The sequence below is a fragment of the Peromyscus leucopus genome, chromosome 2 (genome assembly GCF_004664715.2).
Source record: "Peromyscus leucopus breed LL Stock chromosome 2, UCI_PerLeu_2.1, whole genome shotgun sequence".
Taxonomy (NCBI): Eukaryota; Metazoa; Chordata; class Mammalia; order Rodentia; family Cricetidae; genus Peromyscus; species Peromyscus leucopus.
Window position 1 is genome coordinate 74,152,153 of NC_051064.1, and position 12,619 is coordinate 74,164,771.

The 12,619-nt window shown below is 38.9% G+C and overlaps 1 protein-coding gene across 5 annotated transcripts in view; it reads right to left on the reverse strand.

Moving 5' to 3' along the window:
* The window catches only part of Astn2 (astrotactin 2), a 948,854-nt gene that overhangs the window by 189,427 nt on the left and 746,808 nt on the right, over positions 1 to 12,619 (reverse strand). The gene's annotated exons all lie outside the window — the stretch shown is intronic.

Below are 12,619 nucleotides of genomic sequence, written 5' to 3' on the forward strand. Positions count from 1 at the left end.
TGTTCATTGATGAAATACGGTGACAGGTACATGGAAACCCACTGTGATACTGTGTTTATATCCATTATGATTTTCTAAACAAAATTAACTTTAAGGTGGCAGAAGATTCTGGAATTTGACAGTGTTCCCCAAAAGTGGTATAATGTATGAACGAAACTGAACAAGAACAACACCTCATGGTGCAAGGAGAAGCTTTGTTCCTCATATCCTTCCCCTCAGCTCAGGGTATAATTTTACACTCTAAAACGCTTTTGCTCAGAGATGCCATGGAGTCCATGATTGTTGACCAGAAAACCCTCTATAGAATGGCCATTTGTACAACTGATGCCTTCAAGTGCACATGCCTGACAAATTGTGAGGATCATCTGGATCGAATTTTTTCTTCTTCCTCTTAGATTAGAGATAAATCTAAAGAGAGTGTTGGTTTGTTATTTTTTAAATTCTCTTTGGGTCCTGGGCATCACCACTGACTCAAGTTGTCTAATGATCCAACAAGAGCCCCCTGATGAAGAGGACTAAACTCCAGCAGGGATGGGGCCTGCAGTTTTCTCTGTTTCTGGAAGTTCCCACTTCTCTGGCTGGGGCAGCCTTTGCATGATACCCTCAGATAAATGATGGTGCTGTGATGAATGTGTTGCTGTAGAATAGCTAGAAAGGGGGTTCTAATTATGGCTCTGGCATTTGATGGACCTCAAGGAATGGTAGTCTGCATGCTTTTAGCCTAATTATCTTTTTCTCTAAAATGGAGATAAATGTATAACACTATTGAGATAATTGGTGTAGTTCATGTAGTGAAACTACACTGTAAATATACCACTGCAAATTGGTGACCTTTATTAATTTTCATTCATTTGTTCTCCTTTAAATATATTTACTGTTTCTACTATGTACTATACACTATATTGTTTATAAGCCACTGGTACAATACAATTGGTCCAGTCTCTGACCTCATGAAGTCATCTCCTGAATGTATAGGAAAATATTTTAACTAAATGGCAGAAACAGTGTTCTTTCACGGAGAGAAAGACAATTCTCAGAGAGCACTGAAAAAAAAATTTAAAAACTGAGAATGGTCAATCATAAGTTCCATGCCTTTAACAATATGTGGTAGAAAAGTATGAAAAAATGTGAAGATGCTAGATGTAGTGGCACTTGCCTTTAATCCCAGCACCTGGGAGGCAGAAGCAGATGAATCTCCATGAGTTCTAAATCAGCCTGGTCTACATAGGAAGTTACAGGCCAGCTGGGATCACCCTATTGAGATTGTATCAAACAACAACAACAACATTAACAGACACAAACATACTTAGGGATAGGGAGATGGCTGAGTGAATAACTGCTTTCTGGGAAAGCAAAGACCTGAGTTCAAATCTCCAGGACCCAGGGAAGAGCCAGGCATGTTTTGTTCATGGCAGTAACCTCAGCACTGCAGGATGGAGATAAGCAAACCCCAGAAGCTGCTGGCCAGCCAACCTAATGAAAATGGTAGGCTTCAGGTCACATGGATAATTTGTCTCAATAAAGGAAAATGATAGAGGAAATCACTGGACACCTGAACATCCTCCTCTGCTCATGTCATGCACGTGTGTATGCATACAGGTGCACACACTCCCTCTTGAGAGGGAGAAAAAGAAAACTAAATGCCTATATAATCCTTTCTGTTCCTGAAGTCACCTGTTCTTTCTCTCCTTTCTTCCTTCCGTTCTTCCTCCCTTCCTTCCTTCCTTCCTTCCTTCCTTCCTTTCTTGTCTTTCTTTTTTCTTCCTACCTTCCTTCCTTCCTTTCTTTCTTTCCCACAAGCACTGTCATAATTATAAATAATACAATGTAGAGGAAGAAACACAGATAGCAGTGAAACAATTACAAACAAATAAATAAAGCCAGAACTACTAACTGTGATAACTCCTATAGAAGACAAGACTGAGACACAAAAATAAGTGAACAAGCAAGAGCTGAATATTTATATTCAGCAAATATAAAGTTTTGGTCAACTGATGAGTGAGCAAAACTAAGAAAAGTATGAGTTGGGAGGACATGCATACATATCTTCAAAGGAACAGCACATGCAGAATCTCTTTGTATGAATGAATCAAAGTGTTTTGAGGAAATGGAAAATCACTGTAACTGGAGGACAGTACAAGGCAACAAGGAAGGGGAAAGTGTAGGAATGTCCAGCTCCATAGCCCCTCATGGGTCATGATGATGACTTTGGTCTGGATCCTAAAAGCAACTGTAAGTCGGTAAGGAATCTAATCAGGAAAACTTTGTGAGAGACTTAGTTTGAAAATATCAAGTTGACTACATGCTAAGGGGTGTATTTGAAGGGACAGAATCATAGTTAGTTATTAGGAGGCAGTAGCACAGGAAAGACTTGGTGCAGGCTGGATCAAATGAACACATTTGGGAAGTCCTTAAGAAGAAGACAAATCTACAGGATCTGTTAATGGGTTGGAGGTAGGGAGAGATACAGAAGCTAGAATGGAACAACATGAATGGTAGATGTTTCCTTGGCTTTAGGATAATGAAAACTGAGATGGAAAGCACCATGAGAAAACAGATGAGGCCTCTCATGGCAGATAAAGCACAGAAGTCTGCCAGGGATACAAATGGGAGAAGCTGAGTAACTGCAATGAGCCAGAGTAAATGAAGATGAATCGATGCAGGCGGATGTGGTTCACTTTTCCAGAATCTGGCCAATAAGGCAAAGATATATGAAGCAAAACTTTGGTCCAAGAATATCAAGTATAAGTGTTAGAAGGAACCTGGGAAACTCAGAGAAAGGCAGGTTCTCAGCTCTTAGAGAAACATAATTGATTAAAGAGGACATGAATCTGCATTTTTATTCCATATCATTCCAGTGACTGTGGTCCTCTTTGAGATACCCAAGACCCAGAACTCTGTCCTCGACTACACATATACATCTCTCTTATTCATACTCTTTTATACTACCTTTTCATATTATTTATTAAATTGCTTATTTCCTCTTCCTTGTATATATTCTAGTAGAAATAAAGCTTCCAGATGATGGAGATATATATCCACTTTGCTCTCTGATGTATCCCAAGTGCTTGGAACAGTACCTGACACCTCCTTGGTCAATATTTACTAAAATGAATTGAACTGGATTTCCACTCTCCCCAAACATCACAAAAGCAGACATCTGCTGTGGTTCTCCCAACTAATTGATCTACTTATTTGAATGTTCTAACTTCTGAGAGAAGAGCAGTCAGGGAAGCTGCTGATGCCATAGATCTCTTTCCTGGGAAAAACAATAATAAAAATGCATAATTCTGGGCTAGGGAGATAGCTCAGCTGGTAAAGTGCTTGCCTTGCAAGCAGGAAGACATGAATTTGATCCCTAGAATCCATCTTTAAAACAAAATCCAGGCATGGTAATGTGCTTATAATTCCAATTCTGAGAAGGCAGAAAGAGATGGATACCTGGGGCTTGCTAGCCAGCCAGCCTAGCCTACCTGTGAAGTTCTAGACTAGTGAGAGACCCTGTGTCAAAAGCTAAAAGGTAGACAGTGTTGAGGAATGACACTCAAGGTTATTTTCTGACCTCTACAAGGACATACACACACTCATGCACACATACCTCCATAGATACTTACAGCCCCGCACACATGAAAACACACACACACACACACACACACACACACACACACACACACACACACGCATTTTTGAATGAACTTTTTGATCCAAAAACCTTTTACAGTCAAAGATATAGAAATATCAAATTAATAGCACTGCTCTAAAAGTAGGTCTGGCCTTTGAAATTCATGTCTGGTATTGCTGTAATGTTTAGCCTAACATTCACACCTAGTCTGTAGATGAATTTCTAAACAGTCTTATTAAATAAGAAACACAGAGGCAAATACAGAGGTAATAGCCAAAGAGATCAGAGCAATAGCCATGACTAGCCTTAGCTTACCACCAGCAGTATCTTCCACAGCAAGCTTCTTCTTTTGTAACCTTTGTTTTTATTGCCTTCCTATTCTGTCTTCTCATTGGTTCTAAGCCCAGCCACATGACTTCCTCATCACTGCCTGTCTATACAGACCTCCAGGTCTCTATGGTTAGTACTAGGATTAAAGGCTTGTATCACCATGCTTGGCTGTGTCCTTGACCACACAGAGACTCTACCTGCCATGTGATTGGGTCAGGTGTGGGTTACCACTGCCTGACTTCTGTTTATGGCTATTTGACCTCTGATCTCCAGGCAACTTTATTCATTAACATACAAATAAAATATCACATTTCAGCACAAATAAAGTATCATCACACTAGTCACACCTTTCAATTGACCCAAATCTTAAAGTACTCCATAAAGCTTTCAGACCTTGGATTCCTCAACACAGCATTCAAATTTACCCACAACTCAGCCTTCTACACAATCCTTTTACTGTTTTCCCATTTTCAATGGGCAGTTTTCCACATTTATATAGTAAAGTTTAGTCATATTCACCTCCATTTCCTCTGCCACTGGAACCCTTCTTACCAACAAGTACCCTTACTCAATCCTGAGTCTTTTACAACTATTCAAATAGTGACATATTAAATATGAAAATTTTAGAATCAAGAATCTTGGCTTTAAATTCTTAAGTTCCTTTTTAATTTTTATTAATTTATTAAATTTTGAGTAGTTGTGTGTGTCTTTGTGTGGGTATGTGCATGGGGGTTCTGGTTCCTGCAGAGTCTTTATGAAGAGTTCAGATGCTGTGGATCTGGAATTATAGGCAGTTGTAAGGCTCTCAATGCAGATGCTAGGGACCAAACTCAGGTCCCCTGTAAAAACAGTATACACTAAACTGTTGAGCTATCTATCCAGCCCAAATCCTTAACTTTCAATTAGCCATCTTGGGTTCCAATTCTCACTCTTCAATTCAATAGCTGTATGATCACAGAGAATTCATTTAGCTCAAAACCTCAGGGTTTTTAATTTTTCCAGTTTTGAAATTAGCATAATAGTGCATTCTTTAAATGTGCTGTGGGGGAAAAAGAGTAAGGAAGAATGTTAATACACATAACATAATTTTAAAGTATTAGACACACATTTGGTGTTAATTATTATCAATATTTCTTTCTTTTCTACTCTGTGTGTTTGTCACATACTATTTTATTGCATGTGTTTATGTGTGTGTGGCTGGGCACACATTCACAATAGCACATGTGTGGAGGTCAGAGGACAACTTGCCAGAGTCAGCTCTCTCCTTCCGTCATGTGGGTCCCAGGCATTAAACGTGGGTCATCGGCCTTAATGACAAGTGCCTCTACTCACTGATTCATTGATATACTCCTCTCACCTTCCTTCCAATGTCTTTTTTAGTACAGATAATGGTTTGATAAATATTTAATGTTAAGTCCTAGAGGGGGTGTTTGGGAATTATCATAGTCACCAATTATCAAAAATAGTTTGGGAATTATCAAAAAACCATAGTGTTTTCTGTGGTTACGACTTAACCCTGCCACTTTATCAGGAAATCAACAACAGATATGAGTATATTAATAAAAACATTGTTTGCAAAAATAGAAAACAGGCTGGATTGGCACTTGGCAGGGACATCATCTTCCACTGCCTCTAGGTTTGGCAAAATACACACGTTAGTGTACATTTCTCTGAACTTCAATATTCTTATCTGTCAAATCGGAGTAATAATAGCAATTTCCCTGGTAAGTTGAAGCCCAGTACCTAGAAGTGAGGGTAACTTGGAGTGTTACATTGAGGAATGTAGGGTCTGTGTAAGATATCTGGAGCCATTTAAGATATTGGATCAATGTAAATGTGTGACACTATATATATGTATGTGTGTGTGTGAGTATATATGTGTGTGTCTATGTATGTATAACATTTTATATATATGTATATATATATATATATATGACATTATTAGCTTCATCATCAATAAACCTACCCCAAGCTATTTGATATATCTACTACTTGCCTCTATATACCTTCAGTTTCCTGGAATATTTTCCTGATCCACCAAGTCAAAGCATCTCACTGTCTTCTAATGCATTTGGAATGCTTATTTCATTATTTAAAAATAAGTCATGCATTAACATAGCATATGCAAGTGATTATAGCTGCTTTATCCACTAGACTGTGAGATCCTTGAAGTCACAGTCTCCATCCTTGAAGTCACAGTCTCCATCCTAATGGTTCCAGTGTCACATTTCCTAGCACAGTATCTGGCACATAGTAAGTATGTTACATAAGAACATGATCGGGACAAAGCTGTAGTGATGATGGCACAGTGACTGTGATGGGGTGATGGCAATGGACCATTGATAAGAATAGTGATGGTGGTAATTGTACAGTGATGGTGGTGCTGGTACCTGTGCTTAGGGCAGTGATGATAGGGACAGTGCTAGAAGTAGTTGTAGTGGTGCTGATGGCACACTAATGCTAGTGATGATACCATGAGTGGTGGCAGTCGTTATTTAAGGTGGTGATGGCTGTGGTAGTGATATTGATGGTGATGACAATATCGATGATTGGTGGTCGTAAGTGTTATGGTGGTAATTGTGGTCAAGTTATTGTTGTAATCATTGTTGTGGTGATAGTGGTAGTGAAGTTATGTGGGATCATTGTTGTGGTGATGGTAATGGTGGTGATGACAGTAATGATTGCTGTGCTTTGATGATGGTAAGGGTGGTGGTTAGTGATGTAATGATTATGGTCATGCTTGTGGTAATGGTGGCTGTGGTATCTTTGGTGGTGGTGGCAAAGTGATGGTGGTGATAACAGCAGCTGTCATTTTTGTAGTGATGGCAGTAGTTGTGGTACATCATCCATGTGGTGGTAATAGCTGAGGTAGACTTCATTAATTTCTTTTTAAAAGTTAATCATAGTTTTCTTCTCAGTTTGAGCCAAGAAATGGAATGAAGCAAATAAGTATTCTTGGCAGAGAATAAAGATCTGCAGGAAGGTCAAACAACCACAAGACCAAAATTACATGTGATTTTTTTTTTTCCTACAGCAAGACGAAAACAAAAATGCTCACTGGACTTGAAGTGAATCGTCAGATCTTAAGTATTTCACAGCCTTCAGAATCCTATCACATGGTCTCTTAATTATTCTACATGAGACCTCTGAGGGTAAAGTTATCCACACCTACTTTGCAGATGAGGAGACTGAGTTTCAGAGAAACAAAGATATCGTTGAGATAAAGCCTAAATAAGGTTACTCTTTATGTGTAAGCCTTAGTTTTACTAGTTGTAAAATGAAGAGGTTAGCCTGTAAGATGGACAGAATAAGATTTTAATACATCTCAGCAAGTTAATGGGTTTCCATTGGGATGGGGTATAAGATAATCACATCTTTTTCTTCTCATTCCTAAATTTGAGAAGTAAAATTGGCACTGCCTCCGTGGGGGAAGTAAGTTGTAGGTGATTCCATTTTTCTTTCGACCTCAAAAGATTTCCTTTATATTTGTTTTCATAGTGTGTGTTGCCTCCAAATTTCTCTGTTGCTTCAAAATGTCTGTCTGCCATTTGTCATTCTACTGAGGGTAAGGGAGCATTTCACTTTGGTTCTGATTTTCATTTCCCTAATGATTGATGGTGTTCAGCTTCTGTTATTACTCATCAGTCTTCTTGGGATAGTAATATATTGAAATATTTTTGCTTTTTAAAATTTTGGTCATTCAAAATCTTATATCTGTGCTTTTCATTTTGAACTATAAAAATGTTCACAATACTGGGTACATAGCAATAGATAACAGAAGCTACTCTCCTATAACTTCTTAGAGGAGACCATGGTCTTGATATGTTCTAATTGATTATGGGGGAGGGAATAGTTTCCTTGGAGAAAAAAAAAACCATGGTATTTTCACTATTGAGATTGATAATATATAAGGAGAGGTGTGCTGAATGTGGATTACATGTATACAAACACACACATTTGAAGTACATAAAACAAACTTAATCAAACAACACTGAATAAACAAGTTTTAAAAAGAAGAAATTAAGCCAGGCAGTGGTGGCACACGCCTTTAATTCCAGCATTTGGGAGGCAGAGGCAGGCAAATCTGTGCATTCAAGGCCAGCCTGGTCTACAGGACAGCTAGGGCTACACAGAGAAATCTTGCCTTGAAAAAAAAAATGAAGAAGAAGGAGAAGAAAAAGAAGAAGAGGAGGAGGAGGACAGGGAGGAGGGGAAGGAGAGGGGGAAGAAGGCCTAACTTTATCATATCCAAAAGGGGACTTTGGATAAAGTTAGCTTGTATTTCTTCTCATTCATATAAACAGAGACCAGATCTAGACCATGGAAGTCCTTGTGATGGCATATAACAATGAAAGAGAATGCTTAATTTAGACCCCTAGTGTTTCAACTGTCTACTTCACCCAAACAAAACATCCAGCCCTGAAATGGATATTATAATTGTAACTCTACAAATGAGTAAAAGAAAGGTCACATAGACAGGAAATGCTAGATGTGGCACTCAAATCCAGCTGTCTGGCTTTTCACTGTGACACTCCTGTCTTCCCCACTTGGAGACTCTACTTCACCCAAAGGCTAAATTAGCAAGCACACAAAGTCTAGTACACTTAAGTAGCAGTTGTTCTGAGCCAAGATCCGTGACTTTGGGCTTTGTATGGGCCATTTAGCAGGTGGAGGGAGGAGAATTACGCATTAATCAAATTCTCCATTGCAAAGGCCCTTTTTTTTTTAACATTTTACTTGATCAAAAATCATAGCACAAAATATAAATATTCTTTTTTTGCCAGGTAGTGGCAGCACAGACCTTTACTCCCAGTACTTTGGAGGCAGAGACAGGCAGATCTCTTAGACTGAGGCCAGCCTGGTGTACAGAGATAGTTCCAGGACAGCCAAGGCTACAAAGAGACACCCGTCTCAAAAAACCAAAAAAAAAAAAAAAAAAAAAAAGAAAAGGAAAAGGGGAAAAAGAAGATTTGCTTCTTGGTATCATCTTTTCTAACATGTTCATTGGAATTGATCCTAAGAGACCCCCAGTCACCAGAAGCAGTAGTATCCAACAGACCCCCCCCCAAAAAAAAAAAAAAAAAAAAAAACATCCAGATAGTTTTATGGCTGTCAGGACACTCTCACAAAAATCCGGTAAGTCACACTCCACCTATAATTCAGTCAACCAATGAGATGTCCCATACAAATTGTGACTCTGACTTGAACACAACATTCAGTTTAGGCATCAACAAAATCATCAAGTATTAGGTAGAAGAGGAGGTATCAAAGCAAGCACAGGAAATGGTCACACTGTTCTGAATCTCATAGATAAAATACTAGAAGGTCAAGACTAGAGCAGGGGGACTTGGGTTCTGAATCACAGCAAGGCCCTGGCAAGTCCTTTGCCCTGTAGGGATTTACTTTTCCTACCAGAAAAAGAAGACAGATTGAATGAGATAAAAATAATGTTGTTCTGAGTTTCCCACAGGAAACTTTGTCTTCATAGAAGCAGATAGTGTAGGCTCCGTCCTATTCTTGCTTGACTTGGAATCTTGCCTCTACCCCTAGTTACTGTGTAATTCTCAGTGATATTTGCAAACTTCAGTTTATACATCTGTGAGATGTGATCTTATAATACCTACTTCTAAGGGAATCAGATGAAGTGGTGCAGTCATGAAACCCAACATGGAATTTAGGCCTTTTAGTGTTTTATCTACACAGTCCCTCCTCAATATTAGAAATGGTAAGGATAGGGAGAAGCCATAGAAGAAGGGGTGATAGAGGATTAAGTCAGAAATGGGAAAGCAAACTGACAAAATGCCAAGTGAATACTATCACCACGTCAACCTTCTTGGATGGCCATCTTTCCCTTGGTCAAGATCATTCGAGGATAGGCAGTGGGGTTCTTCTACATACAGTCTGCATCTCTTGAAAATATCTGATGCATCTCAGTCCTTGGACTGCCATGACACTTAAGAAAAGCCTGTCATTTGATTCAGGGAGAGGCAGGAAGAACTGGAGACTTAGAGGAACTTGGGTGTAGTAACCTTTCCTGCAGGAATCTCTAAGAGGAAAAATCATGGTGCCAAGGAGACAGCAGCCATGTCTGCCTCTCTAGCCTCAACTCTCTAAGGTTCATTGCTATTTTGGAAGCAAATTCTTCTGCTCTATAGTTGTCACAACTCTGCCTGAACTCTTCACAGCACTGACACAGAAACCTTTCAGTTTTGACACCAGCCACACTGGTTCTCATTCAGTTCCTAAAATATAATGTATTTGTCATCAAGTGTTCCCTAGACCTGGATCTCCAATCTGGAATGTCCTTGTGCTCTGTCTCCTCCAACAAGCCCAGTTCTCCACATTCAGTTTATGTAGCTAATGACAAGGACTTGGTTTAAATGTTATTTCCTCAGAGAAGCCTTCTTGGATCCCACAAAGTTCCTTGGCATGCACTTTCAACTCACCAACTGAGACTTGCCTCTAGTACTTTGTACAGTCTGGCTTCACAATATGTAACTGCTTCATGAATATCTGTCTTCACCACAAGTCTGCATATCCCATGAACTTAAAGACCATATAACGAAAATGGGTGTTGTTCAGTGTTACAGTTCTTACAGATTATACATAAGGAGCTGGCTTAGATTCCCAGAATTGGGGCATGTAGAGACCACATCTATTTGTTCTACTCTTCATTTCTCATGGTACTAGAAATAAAGAGTGCACTAAAAAGTATTTACTGAACTAATAAATGGATAACAAGTCCTTGCAGCTTATCAGGTCTCTTACAAGGAGCACAGTGACATCTAGTGACCACTTTCCCAAACTTGAGATTCTCTGGTGTACCATGAATTGATTTTAGTAATACTTTATATTAGAAATTTAGAAATACAAAACATTGAGCATTTCAACAACGCTAAGCAAAGCAGGCATAAAATCCAGACAGGGGATTCTTGATCTTAAGCCAAAAAAAGAAACCCAAAACATCTCAACTACACACATATACTAAGAACAAACTGTAAAGGCCGCACAACTTAGCTTGTACTGTACCACAATGCAGATGAAGAAAGTTTGACCTACAGAGGCATCCATCGGGAAATATTCACAGAGTAGTAAATAAGATATTCACAGCTTCATTCATGAAGTCCCAGAGAGACAATCCTGCATAGGTACCAGTATGCTGACACAACACCCATTAGACCACCTGTGTTGCTCATCAGAAAGTGCAAGGGTTTCTTCACAGGCATCCCTGTTTCCAGTTTTATAGTCCCTTGATTTGAAACCAGATTACTATAGGTTATATATAGGTAGAGGTGTACAAAACACCTGTATTGTTTGATTGTTGGTCTTTGGTAGTGCTTTTCTATTGCCGTAACAAAACACCATGGCCAAGGCAACTCAAAAAAGAAAATATTTCATTGGACCTATGGTTTCAGAGGGTTAGAGTCCATGCTATCATATCAAAGACATGGCAGCAGCCAGAACTAAGAGTGGAAGGAAAAGAGCACTCAGGAAATGGTACAAGTCAATTGACACTTCAAAGTCTGGTACCTCTCCCCTGATGTACTTCCTCCAGCAAGGCCACAGATAATAATTCTTCCCAGATAGCCATTAACTGAGAACCAAGCACTCAAATGCCTAAAACTTGTGGGGGGCTACTCATTCACACAACCACAGTTAGTTTGATGGTCTTCAGTGCACTTATAGATTTAGACTACACATGATATATGATGCTTGGCTATAAATTCAAGATCATTACAATGTCATGTAAGGATGCATTTACTTATTTGGTTATTTAAGACACAAGTCAGTCTTAATGTCATCAAAAACTCCAATAAATCTACCAACAAAAATGCAAGTTATAAACTTGCCTAAGAACATGCATTTGTTTCCTCATACCATTTCATAACTTTGCCAACCCAAGATTATCATCATGCTTATATTTGCCATTTCTTTGTTTGATTTTGAATACAGTCATACCATGTTATATTTAATCATAAAAGGAAGTACATTTGAAATGATGAGGTGTATGTTTGCTTTAACTTACAAAAGGATAAAGGGTATGTGCTATATAGAAATCTATCTTTGGAATATTTTTTCCTTTTTTCATGCAATGTTCATTCATATCACATTGAGAAACGTCACTGCAGTTGATTAATTTGGAACTCTTTAAGTGTCTACTTCGTTACATTACATGACAGCTCTACCATTGATGGTAATATGGGCTGTTTACACAGGGATCAATCTGTGACACAAATCCAATCCTACCAACTTCCTGCTAATCATACATTTCTAATATCTCATTGCTCTAAAATTAGTCCATGAATTCCAACCTTACATCATCCCATATGGTCACACTCCTTTCAACCCCTTTGGACTCACCTGGATCTCTCTCTATCTCTTGGCCTTAACCATGAGAAATGCTTTCTAAATCTATGTAAAGCTCAGGCTTGTTTACCCTAAGCATGATTTCCCTAATGCTTTGGGATTTGCTCTTTCTCTGAATCTCTCCTCCCCACCATATAGCTGCCGTCATGTGGATGCCCTCATGGTGGCTCAACTCAGACGGCATGCTCTTTCCCCTGGTTTTTCATTCTCTTCTTCTGGGTACCTGCTGATATATAAATCTTGCCAGTCCAGTTCTAAACTCCAATAAAATTGTCTGGAAGTGTCAAAAAAAGGTGTTCT